The sequence below is a fragment of the Theropithecus gelada genome, chromosome 20, assembly GCF_003255815.1.
Source record: "Theropithecus gelada isolate Dixy chromosome 20, Tgel_1.0, whole genome shotgun sequence".
Lineage (NCBI taxonomy): Eukaryota > Metazoa > Chordata > Mammalia > Primates > Cercopithecidae > Theropithecus > Theropithecus gelada.
The window spans coordinates 71,053,569-71,068,343 of record NC_037688.1 but is presented as its reverse complement, the minus strand read 5'-3'; positions in this window follow the sequence as shown (position 1 = coordinate 71,068,343).

The window sequence follows — 14,775 nt, the reverse complement described above, 5'->3', positions numbered from 1 at the left end:
AGAGGTTGCAGTGAGCTGAAATCATGCCACTGCACTCCAGCGTGGGTAACAGAGCAAGACTCTGTCTAAAAAAAAAAAAAGAAAGAAAGAAAGAAAAACAAAAAAGGCCAGGCACAGTGGCTCATGCCTATAATCCCAACGCTTTGGGAGGCTGAGGTGGGCAGATCACAAGGTCAGGAGTTCAAGACCAGCCTGACCAACATGGTGAAACCCTGTCTCTACTGAAATTACCAAAATTAGCTGGGTGTGGTGGTGCACGCCTGAAATCCCAGCTACTTGGGAGGCTGAGGCAGGAGAATCACTTAACCCCAGGAAGTGGAGGTTGCAGTGAGCCGAGATCATGCCATTGCACTCCAGCCTGGGCAACCGAGCGAGACTCAGTCTCGGAAGGAGGGAAGGAAGGAAAGAAGGAAGGGAGGGAGGGAGGGAGGGAGGGGAGGGGAGGGGAAGGAAGGGAAGGAAGAAAGAAGAAAAAACAAAAGGAAAGAAAACAAAACAAACTCTCAGAGACTACTGAGGTCCCATCAAAGGTAAAGGACATCATGCAAAGACGTTCCTGTACTGACTATGATTCTGAGTGCTTTACAAGTTTTTATTTATTTATTTATTTTATTTTTTGAGATAGAGTCTCATTCTGTTTCCTAGGCTGGAGTGCAGTGGCATGATCTCGGCTCACTGCAACCTCTGCCCCCCAGGTTCAAGTAATTCTCCTACCTCAACCTCTGAGTAGCCGGGATTACAGGTGCACCACCACACCCAGCTAATTTTTGTATTTTTCATAGAGATAGGGTTTCACCATGTTGCCCAGGCTGGTCTTGAACTCCTGGCCTCAAGTGATCCATCCACCTCAGCCTCCCAAACTCCTGGGATTACAGGCATGAGTCATTGCACCTGGCCCTTTACAAGTATTAACTCACCCCTAGGAACATTATGCTTAACCTCATTTAATCCTGGTAATGTGCCTTCTAGGAGGGCACGTGATTATGCTTCTTTTATACATGAGGAAACAGAGTCACAGGGAGATTACTAAAAAAAACTGCCCAGGACCATGAAGCCGGTGGGTGGCTGAGCCAGTATTTACATTCGGAAAGTCTGACCCTAGAGTCCAAGGCCTTAACCATTTTCTGAGCTAACGTAGGTGATTTCACATTGAAGTAGAAAAGGAAAACAAAGGAGGCCAACTATAGGAGCTCATGCTGGCCATCCTAGTGCTTTGGGAGGCCGAGGTAGGAGGATCACTTGAGGACAGGAGCTTGTGACCAGCCTGGGTAACATAGCAAAATCCTGTCTCTATGAAAAAAAAAAAAATTTGACTTAGCCAGGTGTAGTGGGGCACACCTGTAGTCCCAGCTATTTGGGAGGCTGATGCGGGGAGGATTGCTTGAGCCCACGAAGCTGAGGCTGCAGTGACCTGTGATCTCACTACTGCACTCTAGCCTGGGCAACAGAATAAGACGCTGTCTCAAACAAAAATTTACAAATAAAAATTTAAAAGAAAAGGAAAATAAGCTGGGCACAGTGGCTTCATGCCTATAATCCCAGCACTTTGGGAGGCTGAGTTGGGCGGATTGCACGAGCTCAGGAGTTCGAGACCAGCCTGGGCAACATGGCAAAACCCCATCTCTACTAAAAATACAAAGATTATCCAGATGTGGTATGTGGTGGTGCACACCTGTAGTCCTAGGCACTCGAGGGGCTGAGGTACTAGAATCGCTTGAAACTGCAAAGCAGAGGCCTTAGTAAGTCAAGACGGCCCCACTTTACTCCAGCCTGGGCAACAGAGTGAGACTCTGTCTCCAAAGAGAAAAAGAAAAAGAAAAGAAAAGAAAGGAAAGGTCCATCCAGAGACTTGACAGAAACTGGGGAATGGGGGGTGGTAAAGGGGTGGAGTTCAGAACCATGGACAGCACCCTCCCCCCGTCCCCCCCTTCGCTCCCCCCCCCACCTCCCCCAACCCCGCTCCCATCTTACCCACTTGGTAGCACACAGTGCCTATAATCAAGGCTTTCAGAGGCTGACACCAATGGGATCAGAGACCAGCTGGGATGTACTCGGCCCCATATCTTTTTTTTTTTTCCCCTGAGACGGAATCTGGCTCTGTCGCCCAGGCTGGAGTGCAGTGGTGCCATCTTGGCTCACTGCAACCTCCACCGGGTTCAAAGAATTCACCTGCCTCAGCCTTCCGAGTAGTTGGGATTACAGGCGCCCGCCACCACACCTAGCTAGTTTTTGTATTTTTAGTGGAGACTGGGTTTCACCATGCTAGCCAGGCTGGTCTGGAACTCCTGACCTCTGGTGATCTGCCCACTTCAGCCTCCCAAAGTGCTGGGATTACAGGCGTGAGCCATCGCGCCCGGCCTCGCTCCTCTATCTTGATTAGTTGCTGACCAAGCTTCCATGACACCCAGCCTCCCTGCCAGTCACGTCTCACCTCCTCCTGACCTGCCTGGGGCCACCTAGGCTCTCTTCCTCAAGGCCACCCCTTAATAATAGGGGTCACCATTTAATTCCTGAAAATGCTCAGCCAGGTGGGATTGAGTATTCCCACTTCCCAGATGGGGAAACTGAGGCTCAGAGATGTATCCAACTGCCGAGTTCATGCACCTGCGAAGCGGCTGCTTCTGGTACTGGGCTCTTGTGGCTCCCCATTGCCTCCCTCTTGTTGGCTCATGCTCCCCAGGAGGGTGAGCGTGGTGTGCTGCTGGCCCTTGCTGAGAAGTGAGTCACCCTCATTTTGTGTCTGTGTCATCCCCACAGCTGCAGCTGGGAGCTGGGAGGAGGCATCTGAGCCGATAAACTAGGGGTAAGAAGGCTGCTTCTCCCAGCGAGAAAGGATCCAGCTCTCACAGCACCTGACAATTCTACCTCCGGAAGATTCCTGGAACCTGTCCCTATTCCCTCCTCCCCGAAGCCCCAGGCCATGATCAGCTCTTGCCCACACTGTAAGGAGCCACCTCCCCAGTCTTCCTGCCTCCTCCTCACCTCCCCAAATCTGCTTCCTGCAGGAGAGATGCAGACAGATTCCAGATACACTTTGAAAGTGGAATTGACAGGGCTTGTGACGAAATGGACAAATGAGTATATTTAGCTGCCACCAACGACAGTGTGACTCCCTTCTCTAACCAGGCCTAATTTTGTTTCTTTCAAGATAGTTACCCAATAAAGCGGGATCCTCAGGCTCACCACAAGTCCCAGGCTGGAAGCCTTTCTGCTGGAGGCCATGTCAGGGGCAGCAAATCAATGATTATGAGTGAGGATTCCGTACTTTCTCTAACAATTAACAGGCCAGGAAATACAAAGGAGGGAATCATCATAGACCAAAGGGGCTCTAAGAGATGTAGCAACCAAATGTGACATTTGGACTTTGTCTCTTGCTTTGACCCAATGAACCATAGAAATATATTTAGGAAACAACGGAGAGGAGATGGCATTTTTAGACAATATTGGTGAGTCATATCAAATGATACAATGCTGGAGACCTGAAATAGAATGATTCAGCAAGGGGCAGGTGAGGAAGTGGGTGAGGTAGAGCTGAAAAAAGGTTGTCCAGAGAAGGTTATACATTTCTCAAAAGACACACTTCAGGCCAGGCTCAGTGGCTCATGCCTGTAATCCCAGCACTGTGGGAGGCCAATGTGGGAGGATCACATATTCATTACAGTGGTTCATGCCTGTAATCCCAATCCTTTAGGAGGCTGAGGCAGGATTATCTCTTGAGGCCAAGTTCAAGAACATCCTGGGCAACATAGTCTCTACAAAAAATAAAAATTAAAAAAATAAATTAACAAAAAGAAAAGATTGCTCTCAAACCCTGTGCGGCAGTGTACACCCGTCGTCCTATCTACTTGGGAGGCTGAGGCAGGAGGATCACTGGAGCTCAGAAGTTTGAGGCTGCAGTGAGCCGTGATCTTACCACTGCACTCCAGCCTGGGCAACAGAGTAAGACTCTGTCACTAAAAGAAAAGAAAGAAAAATAAAATAAGATACACTTCCCATGATCACAGTAAATAGAGTATGTCTGGAAACTGGGCCAGCCAGCAGCTCACCGGTGCGAGAATATGGGGGTGGTCCACCCCAGCGTAGTGTTACTTGTTGATTATTGTTTTTTTGTTTTTCTATGGAGTGCAGCAGTGTGTGATCTTGGCTCACTGCAACCTTCACTTCCTGTGTTCAAGTGATTCTCCTGCCTCAGCCTCTCAAGTAGCCAGGATTACAGGCGCCTGCCACCACGCCCAGCTAATTTTTGTATTTTTAGTAGAGACAGGGTTTCACCATATTGGCCAGGCTGGTCTGGAACTCCTGATCTCAGTTGATCCGCCTGCCTCAGCCTCCCAAAGTGCTGGGATTACAGGCATGAGCCACCGGGCCAGGCCAAGAGTGAAGGTTTTAGAGCCAACCTGCTTGGTTCAAACCCTGCAGTGAGACCTGTGGCAACTCACGTTCCCACTCAGTTTCCCCATCTGTTAAATGGAGGGACAACAATCTCTGCCTGACAGGGTTGTGGTGAGGGTTCCAGGACTTGAAACTTAGAACAGGGCCCAGCAGGTCAAAAGCACTAAAGAAATGTCAGTTCTGATTCTTGCTATTAGGAAATATTGGGGTGTTTTTACGATTTTTTTTAAACTTTGTGTTCATCTGAACAGATTCAGACCCCCTCCCTTTCTGGGGGAACATACAGGGAACCTGGGGGGATTGCTTATTTATAACAGATTTATTTAGCTATAATTCACATAGAATTCACCCATGTAAAGCGTACACACCAGTGGTTTTTAGTGTATCTCTGGAGTGGTGTAAACTGCGATTTCATTTTAGTTTTGAGACAAGGTTTCCCTTTGTCACCCAGGCTGGAGTGCAGTGGAGTGATGATAGCTCATTGCAACCTCGATCTCCTTGGCTCAAGTGAGCCTCTGGCCTCAGCCTCCCACATAGCTGGGGCTACAGGCATATGCCACCACACCCAGCTAATTTCTGTGGGGTTTTTGTTTTGTTTTGTTTTGTTTGTATTTTTTGTAGGGACAAAGTCTCACTGTGTTGCTCAAGCTGGTCTCGAACTCCTGAGCTCAAGCAATCCTCCCGCCTTGGCCTCCCAGGCATGAGCCACCGTGCCTGGCCCATCATTGCAGCTTTAGAACATTACCCAAAGTAGGGTATGGCTTCAATGTGGGTAGGTGGCTAGTGATTCTGATCTCTCTCTCTCTCTTTTTGTTTGCCTCGACCTCTTGGGCTAAAGCAATCCTCCAGTCTCAGCCTCTCCAACAGCTGGCATTAAAGGTACCACCATGGCTGGATAATTTTCTTATTATTTTTTGGTAGAGACAGGGTCTGGCTATGTTGCCCAGGCTGGTTCCAAACTCCGGACCTCAAGATATCCTCCTGCCTTAGCCTCCCAAAGGGCTAGGATTACAGGGGTGAGCCACTGCATGCAGCCCCCTCAGCCTTCTTATGATTTCTCTTATGGCCAAAAGTATGGGCCATGGGGGCACCATCTGCCCACTGCTCCCCTGGGGTGGGACCAACAGGCAGTTTCCACAATATTATTATTATTATTATTATTTTTTATTTTTATTTTTTTGAGAGGGAGTCTGACTCTGTTGCCCGGGCTGGAGTGCAGTGGCCGGATCTCAGCTCACTGCAAGCTCCGCCTCCCGGGTTTACGCCATTCTCCTGCGTCAGCCTCCCGGGTAGCTGGGACTACAGGCGCCCGCCACCTCACCTGGCTAGTTTTCTTTTTTTGTATTTTTAGTAGAGACGGGGTTTCACCGTGTTAGCCAGGATGGTCTCGATCTCCTGACCTAGTGATCCGCCCGTCTCGGCCTCCCAAAGTGCTGGGATTACAGGCTTCAGCCACCGCGCCCGGCCCCCACAATATTCTTTAAGGCACCCGTGGGCTGCCAGCTGGCCCAGCTTCCAGGTGCATTTAGTTACTGCAACCACGTGAAGAATGTCTTTAGAGAAAGGTGCCCACAGACCTCAGTGTGGCTTTCTCTAGATCAATGATAACCTGCCACAGTTTAATTTCCTTCTTTTCTGTCTCAAGGGAGGGAAAAATGATTACAGCCTACATGGCCAGTGTTAAAGTCACTGGAAGGCCCATCGAGGGCCACTGAGTGATTGGCACGCCATTGACTGCCCTGGAATAGAGGGCAGCAGAAGAGAGGAATCAAGAATGGCTCTGGGGTCGGCTGGGCACTGTGGTTCACACCTGTAATACTAGCACTTTGGGAGGCCAAGTCGGGTGGATCAGTTGAGGTGAGGAGTTTGAGACCAGCCTGGCCAACATGGTAAAACCCCGTCTCTACTAATAATATAAAAATAGTAGGCCGGGCGCGGTGGCTCAAGCCTGTAATCCCAGCACTTTGGGAGGCCGAGACGGGTGGATCACGAGGTCAGGAGATCGAGACCATCCTGGCTAACACGGTGAAACCCCGTCTCCACTAAAAAATACAAAAAACTAGCCGGGCGAAGTGGCGGGCGCCTGTAGTCCCAGCTACTCGGGAGGCTGAGGCGGGAGAATGGCGTGAACCTGGGAGGCGGAGCTTGCAGTGAGCTGAGATCCGGCCACTGCACTCCAGCCTGGGCGACAGAGCAAGACTCCGTCTCAAAAAAAAAAAAAAAAAAAATAGCCAGGTGTAGTGGCCACGCCTGTAGCCCCAGCTACTCAGGAGGCAGGAGGCTGAGGTGGGCGGATCTCTGGAGCCCAGGAGGCGGAGGTTTCAGTCAGCTGAGATCTCACCACTGCACTCCAGCCTGGGCAACAAAGTGAGACTCTGTCTCAAAAAAAAAAAAAAAAAAAAAAAACGCCGGGCACGGTGGCTCATGCCTGTAATCCCAGCACTTTGGGAGGCCGAGGCAGGTGGATCACGATGTCAAGAGATCAAGACCTTCCTGGCCAACATGGTGAAACCCCGTCTCTACTAAAAATACAAAAGTTAGTTGGGCATGGTAGCACGCACCTGTGGTCCCAGCTACTCGGGAGGCTCAGGCAGGAGAATCGCTTGAGCCTGGGAGGCAGAGGTTGCAGTGAGCTGAGATGGCGCCACTATACTCCAGCCTCATGACAGAGCAAGATTCTGCCTCAAAAAAAAAAAAAGAAAAAGAAAAAATTGAGAATGGCTCTGGTGTGTCTGGCTCAGCAGCCAGTGGCTGACGGTGCCATTTACCGAAGGGGGCAGGTAGGAAAGGGGCAAGTGAATCCACAACCCCAATTTTCACAGAGTTGCTGCGAGGCTCAAATGAGATCTCACAGGCCTTTGGGGTCAGATGGAGCTGGGTTCAAATCCTGCCTCCCGCCTTCTGAGCCATGTGGTCCTGAGCGAGTCACTCTGAGTCTGGGTCTCCCGGTCTGTGAAATGGACCGTGAATCCTGCCTCCGACAGTTGCGGTGTGAGCGGCAGAGAGGTCCAGGCCTGCGCTGCCCCCAGCACAAGACCTGGCGCGTGGTAGGTGGTACATGCCTGGCGCAGAGTACGAGGTCCGTGGCCTTAAGGGAGATGAGTATTCGTATCTCACACTGGCCGCAGATCCTGCTCACACCCTTGGGGGAAATTCCAGCTCAGAGAGTACCTGTCTTGCGGCTGGGAGGGGCAGAGACCATGGAAAGACCCCGAGAGACAGGGAACTGCCCGTTAGGGGTTTTCCAGGCTGCGGGGAGAAGAGTCTGATGGGCGAGGGGAGGTGAACACACCACCCCCTGCTTGAAACCCTCCATGCCTCCCCAACCAGGGTCACACTCCCCAATGTCACTCACCTTCCCGGCCTGGCCCACATCTTCCAACCCCAACTCCTCGCCCTCCCAGCCACCCTAGCCCTCTATGTTCCACCTCAAGCCTTTGCACTGGCCCTCCCTCCTCCAGGAATGTTCTTTCTCTCTTTTTTTCTTTTATTTATTTATTTTTTTTGAGATGGAGTCTTGCTCTGTCACCCAGGTTGAAGTACAGTGGCACAATCTCAGCTCACGACAACCTCCACTTCCCAGATTCAAGTGATTCTCCTGCCTCAGCCGCCCGAGTAGCTGGGACTACAGGTGCAAGCCACCACGCCTAGCTAATTTTTGTATTTTTAGTAGAGACGGGGTTTCACTATGTTGGCCAGGATGGTCTCTAACTCCTGACCTGAGGTGATCTGCTCGCCTCAGCCTCCCAAAGTGCTGGGAATACAAGCGTGGGCCACCACACCTGGCCTTTTTTTTTTTTTTTTTTTGTCCTTTTAATGAGATGGGATTTCACTCTGTTGCCCAGGATGGAGTGCAGTGGTGCAATTATAGCTCACTGTAGCCTTGACCTCTTGGGCTCAAGAGATCCTCCCACCTCAGCCTCCCAAGGACTGGTAGTGCTGGGACTACAGGCACACACTGTCATGCTTGGCTCGTATTTTCTTTTTTTTTTTTTTCTTTTTTTTTTTTTGTGGGGATGGGGTGGGGGGGGGTCTCCCTATATTGCCCAGGCTGGTCTCAAACTCCTGGCCTCAAGCAATACTCATGCCTCAGCCTCCTAAAGTGCTGGGTTTACAGGTGTGAGCCTCTTGCTCTGGGCCCCAGAAATGCTCTTTCCATGACTGGCTTCTTGGTGCACTTTAGGCTCTACATCCTCAGGGAGTCCTACCCTGGCCCCTTCGCTATTGAAGTCCCAGCCCCACACACCAGCTGTGCCTCTCTGAAACTACATTACACAATGTATTAATTAACTTACACGTTCCTATGCTGACGACCTCCCCCACCAGAAGGTCAGTGCCGTGGGGGCTGGAATCTCACTCTGTCGTCCAGGCTGGAGTGCAGGCACCATCTCTGCTCGCTGCAACCTCCGCCTCCCAGGTTCAAGCAATTCTCCTGCCTCAGCCTCCCGAGTAGCTCAGATTACAAGCGCCTGTCACCACACCTGGCTAATTTTTGTATTTTTAGTAGAGATGGGGGTTTCACCATATTGGCCTCGAACTCCTGAACTCAAGTGATCTGCCTGCCTTGGCCTCCCAAAGTGCTGGGATTACAGGTGTGAGCCACCGCGGTGGGGAAGGGGGTTTGGAATCTTGTCTTGTGCATGGCTCCATCTGTAGGCCTTTTCTTGTGCTTCCCCAGTGGCTGAGCCTGGGCTGGGGCTGCCTGGGAAGAATCCTCCAGGAGTCCCAGGTCCCCAACGAGGCCTTGGGAGGGCACCTAGGCTCTGAGTGACCCAAAGATGGTCACTCCACAGCTCCAGGGCAGGGCGGGGCTCAAACCTCTCCTCTTAAAGAATTCCATGGGCCTATTTCCTGCCTGTTTCCGGGAGGCAGAATGGTCTTCGTTCCTGGAATATGTTTTCATGTTGTCACCTCCAGTGTCCCCAAGTCCATGGCTCCGCCCATGGCTTCACTGACTGCTGGCCACTAGATAGGACTTGGAGGCTCCTCCGACCCTGTTCCTGGGATCGCCTGCAGCTGGCCTCAGCCTGATCCCCTGCTCTCCTCTGCACAGCGACTCCACCACTCGTTCTGTTGGCTCTTTGCTACCAATCCTCCTGTATCTATCAGCACCTCTTCATCTCTGCCTCAGTCCAAGGAATCAACCTTGCTCACTCAGGGACTCCAGGGGCCTCCACCCTGCTCTCCTGGCCTTGCTGTACTATTTTCTATACAGCAATCTCAGCCAGCTCTTTCAAATTTAATGTGGGACTGGCCACAGTGGCTCATGCCCTTAATCCCAGCACTCTGGGAGGCCGAGACAGGGGTATCGCTTGAGTCCAAGAGTTTGAGACTAGCCTGGACAACATAGAAATACCCCGTCTCAATTAAAAATAAAAAAGGGGCCAGGCACAGTGGCTCACACCTCCCAGCACTTTGGGAGGCCCAGGTGAGCAGGTCATTTGAAGTCAGGAGTTCCAGACCAGCCTGGCCAACACGGTAAAACCCCATCTCTACTAAAAACACAAAAATTAGCCAGGCTTGGTGGCCCGCACCTGTAATCCCAGCTACTTGGGAGGCTGAGGCAACAGAATCGCTTGAACCCAGAAGGCAGAGGCTGCAGTGAGCCGAGTTCTCGCCACTGCACTCCAGCCTGGGTGTCAGAATGAGACTCTGTCTCAAAATAAAATAAAATAGAGAGAGAGGATGGGTAGAAGGCCACATCACTGGAGAGGGACCGACTCCCCACACCTACTAAACATGAACCTGCATTTATTGAGCGCCAGTTACAGGCATCACCCTGTGTTAGAGACAGATATGGTCCTTGCCTTCAGAGACAAAGTTTGGGGCTAGGGGGCACCTTCCTTGTTTGTTTCCTCTCTGCCTGCCTACATCCATTCATTCGTTTCCTTTCAATAAGTATTTACCAAACAGGCATGATGGCTCACGCCTGTAACCCCAGCACTCTAGGAGGCTGAGACGGGCAGATCACTTGAGTTTGAGACTAGCCTGGCCAACACGGTGAAACTCCGTCTCTACTAAAACTACAAAACTTAGCTGGATGTGGTGGCATGAGAGTGCAATCCCAGCTACTCAGGAGGCTGAGGCAGGAGAATCGCTTGAATCCGGGAAGTGGAAGTTGCAGTGAGCTATGATTGTACCACTGCACTCCAGCTTGGGTGACAGGGTGAGACCTCGTCGCAAAAGATAAATAAACAAATAAAAGCCTTCACCAAGAATCCACAGTCCCTGGGTTACAGAGCTGGCACAGACTAGCAGACTTTTTCCCAGCCCTCAGGGGTCTCAGAGCCTGTTGGGGTCCACAGGTGAGATCTGGGCTGGGCTGTGGGAACACAGAGTGGGGTTGTGGGGCTGGTTTTTCCAGGCAGACTCTTGACTGGTGAGAAGGAGTCTGCAAGGAGGGGGCAGGAAATCCCAGGCCTCGGGAGCAGCTTGTGCAAAGGCTGGCAGCCCAAAGGAGACACAAGGAGCAGGGGACCGCGTGGCTGGCATGGAGTGAGGAGGCAGGAGGAAGAAGACAGGGCACGAAGGCAGTTGGAAATGCTGTGGGAGCCTCAGTGGCCCCACGGATCTCAGAGGGAACCAGGGACCTGGAGCTGCTGTCCTGGTCCTGCCCAGCCTCCCAGCCAGGACAGGCCAGGGCCTGCCTGAGACAGCTCACCAGGCTCCAACCCTTCCCTCAGGGGCCAGAGCAGAAGGGACAGGGCTTGGCAGGGTGCCCCGAGCAGGGCGGGCCATTCTTCCTGAGTCAAGAATTGCCCTCCCGGGGAGGCCTTGGCTCTGCTTGGAAGGGGTTCTCATTTCGTCCCATGCTCCTCCCCGCCAGAGTTCTAAGCAGGCGCTCAGTCTGCCGACGCACCAAGCCCATGCTACAGATGGAGAAACAGGCGCAGCGGAGTTGAGCTCAGAGCCAGATGCGGCAGAGCCAGGCTTGAACCCAGAGCCTGTGTGGCTCAGAGCCCAGAAAAATGTTGCCTGGAGAGCTGGTCCCAGGCGGGGCAGTCTGGTTCTAGAGCAAAGATCTCTCCCTGAGCCTTGCAGGGCCTGGCAGGCTCGTCGGGGCTCAGGAAGATCACAAAAGCATCAACATCAGCTCCCTTGCTTTTTCCCTTTCTTTTTGTTGTTGTTGTTGCTGTTGTTGAGACAGGGTCTTGCTCTGTCACCCGGCTGGAGAGCAGTGCTGCGGTCTCAGCTCATTGCAGCCCTGATCTCCCAGGCTCAGGTCATCCTCCCACCTCAGCCTCCCGAACAGCTGGGACTACAGGTGCTCAACCACGCCCAGCTAATTTTTTGATTTTTTTTGTAGAGATGGGGGTCTCGCTATGTTGCCCAGGCTAGTCTCAAACTCCTGACCTCAAGGAATCCTCCTGCCTTAGCCCCAAAGTCCTGGGATTATAGGCGTGAGCCACACACCTGACCTATGTCAGTATTTTAGTATAAAATGCTAATTATTTACTATCAACCATCAAGAAGAGCTCGCCTACCATTTGGAAGTGCCAAATTCCAGGGCTTGACATTCCTTCAAGCTAGTAGTTTTGATTTTTTACTTTTTTGAGACAGGGTCTCTTACTCTGTCACCCGGGCTAGAGTCCAGCGGCACGATGATGACTCACTGCAGCCTCAGGTTCCCAGGCTTAAGTGATCCTCCTGCTTCAGCCTCCCAAGCAGCTGGGACCATGCCCTGCTAATATTTAAATTTTTTTGTAGAGACAGGGGTCTCACCGTGTTTCCCAGACTGGTCTCGAACTCTTGGCCTCAAGCATTCCTCCCACCTTGGCCTCCCAAAGTGCTGAGATCACAGGCATGAGCCACCACACCTGGCCCTCAAGCTAGTCATGTTTATTATCCACCTGTTTACAAATGCTGTGTGTGAACCTGAACCGTTTTTTGGAAATGGCCTTACATCACAGGGTTGTGGTGAGGATCAGATGTTGGAGTAAACTCCAGCTTCTGTTATTCTAGCTCAGCAGTACCGAGTCTTTATATGTTTCCAATTATTTGTTAAAATCTGAAATCTATGTGTGCCGATGGGGAGTAAGTTTCAAGATATATTTTCAAGTGAGAAATGGAAGGAACAGAACAGCATGTATGGAACATGGCCATCTGTGTTTTTAAAATGGGAATATATATATATATATATATATATGTATTCTATATATGCCTGTGTTTGCGCAGATCTCTGGAAGGATGCACAGAGGAAATGGATTGTGTATCCCCCTACCCCCACACCCACCCCTTCCTCTCCTTCGCTCTTCTCCCCGGAATGTATGCAGCATACGGTGCATTTTCCTCTTTCTTTATTGTCTGTCTCTTCCAGGAAAATGGACGCTCCATCAGGGCCGAGGGGTTTTGGGGTGTGTTTGCTGCTGACTCCAGCACCTAAACTTGCGCAGCCCAACCCAGCAACCCCAGCCGCGTGTGGTGACCAAGCGCTGGAAACATGGCTGGTCTGAATTGAGAAGGACATGAGAGTAAAATACATGTGAGTTTGTTTTTGGTTTTTGTTTTGTTTTGTTTTTTGAGACGGAGTCTCACTCTGTTGCCCAGGCTGCAGTGCAGTGGCACGATCTCAGCTCACTGCAACCTCTGCCTCCCAGGTTCAAGCGATTCTTCTGCCTCAGCCTCCCAAGTAGCTGGGATTACAGGCGTGCATGTGCCGCCACACCTGGCTAATTTCTGTAGTTTTAGTAGAGATGGGGTTTTGCCATGTTGGCTAGGCTGGTCTTGAACTCCTGACCTTGTGATCCACCCGCCTCAGCCCTCCAAAGTGCTGGGATTACAGGCGAGCCACTGTGCCCAGCCTATACCTGTATCTATGTACTTATACATGAATACATAATGTGTGTGTGTGTGCGTGTATATACATATATATATAGAGAGAGAGAGAGAGAAAGTCTAAATACCATATCTGTAAATGTGACCTTATTTGAAAATAGGGGGCCATGCATGGTGGCTCATGTCTATAATCCCAGCACTCTGGGAGGCTGAGGTGGGAGGATCACTTGAGTCCAGGAGGAGTTAAGACAAGCCTGGGCAACACAGTGAGATCCATCTCTACAAAAATAAAATAAAATTAACCATGCATGGTGGCATGCACCTGTACTCCTAGCAACTTGGGAGACTGAGGTGGGAGGATCGCTTGAGCCCAGGAGTTGGAGGCCACAGTGAGCTATGATGGTTCCATGGTGAGAGAGAGAGAGAGAAAGAAGTTACGTAAAAAAATAAAAATAAAAAGATTCCAGTCCAGTCAGGCACAGTGGCTCATGCCTGTAATCACAGCACTTTGGGAGGCCAAGGCAGGGGGATCACCTGAGGTCAGGAGTTTGAGACCAGCCTGCCCAACATGGTGAAACCCCATCTCTACTAAAATACAAAAATTAGCCAGGCATGGTGAAGCATAGCTGTAATCCCAGCTACTCGGGAGGCTGAGGCAGGAGAATCACTTGAGCCCGGGAGGCGGAGGTTGCAGTGAGCCGAGATCGTGCCACTGCACTCCAGCCTGGGTGACAGAGTGAGACTCTGTCTCCAAAAAAAAAAAAAAAAAAAAAATTCCCTTCCCAGGACCAGCTCATTGTCCATCCACCTCCACACCTGTGAGCTTCTCTGGTTCCAGCACTAGGCTGTATCTATCTGGCGCCTGGCATCTTCTCAGAGAGGCCCTACCTACCTCTGTCCTGCAAGGGCCCCCTCACCTCTTACCTTACTCTTTCCTTTTCTCCATAACATGTACACCTGTTTCTGCATTTATCATCTGTCTTCCCTCGGGAGAATGTAAACCCCACAAAGGCTGGGTTTTGCCTGCCTGGCTCATGGCTATCTCCCCAGCACCTAGCACAGTGCTTAGAACATAGTAGCTGCTCAGTTAAAACCGACAGAAAAGGCTGGGTGCGGTGGCTCACACCTGTAATTCCCACACTTTGGGAGGCCGAGGTGGGAGGACTGCTTGAGCCTAGGAGGTCAAGACCAGTGTGGGCAACATAGAAAAACCCTGTCTCTACAAAAAACATACAAAAGTTACGTAGGCGTGGTGGCACGCACCTGTGGTCCTAGTTACTCGGGAGGCTGAGGCAGGAAGATCGCTTGAGCCAGGAGGTGGAGGTTGTAATAAGCCAAGATCGCACCACTGCACTCCAGTCTGGGAGACAGAGTGAGACCCTGTCTCAAAAAAAAAAAAAAAGATTGGCAGAAAGGACGAATAACTGAATGAGTGAATAAATGAATGATCCAGTAGGTAGATGATGAGCAGACGCCACTGTTCAGTGAGTTTGGGGGAGGGTACGGCAGAAGGAATCACAGGCCAGGCTGGGGGCAGGGAGCACCCTGGGCAGGGCATGCTGTTCCCCTCCCTCGGTCCTCTCCTTATCACATGGACCCCAAAGACCC